This window comes from Centruroides sculpturatus, unplaced genomic scaffold (assembly GCF_000671375.1).
Source record: "Centruroides sculpturatus isolate CEXI.00-Female unplaced genomic scaffold, Cexi_2.0 scaffold143, whole genome shotgun sequence".
NCBI lineage: Eukaryota > Metazoa > Arthropoda > Arachnida > Scorpiones > Buthidae > Centruroides > Centruroides sculpturatus.
The window spans coordinates 672,297-672,686 of NW_019384447.1; positions in this window are offsets into that span (position 1 = coordinate 672,297).

A 390-nucleotide genomic window follows, 5' to 3' on the forward strand; every position below is an offset into this window, starting at 1 on the left:
GTAATTCACTTTTACTTATAGTTAGTTAGTTAGAGTGTTTTTTATGACGCTCAGTTATAAGGACTGTAATCATCTAACGCAGTAATTATAAAATTTACATACAAAAATATAAGGGGTACTTGAGAAACAACTAATCGACTAATGGGGTACATCAACAAAAAAGGTTGAGAACCACTGAGTTAGATAATATCTTTTAATTTATATGAATGTTTAACGAAATAATATACAGCCTATGACCATCCTGAAGGTCCATTCTAAATATTGGTGAAAGAATTTTTGAAATCGGATGAGAAAGTTTCGGAGATTATTTCCTACATCCAAACTTACAAACTGTACCTCATTATAATATTAGTATAGATGACGAGTTATGTATAAAGAATATATATGTAT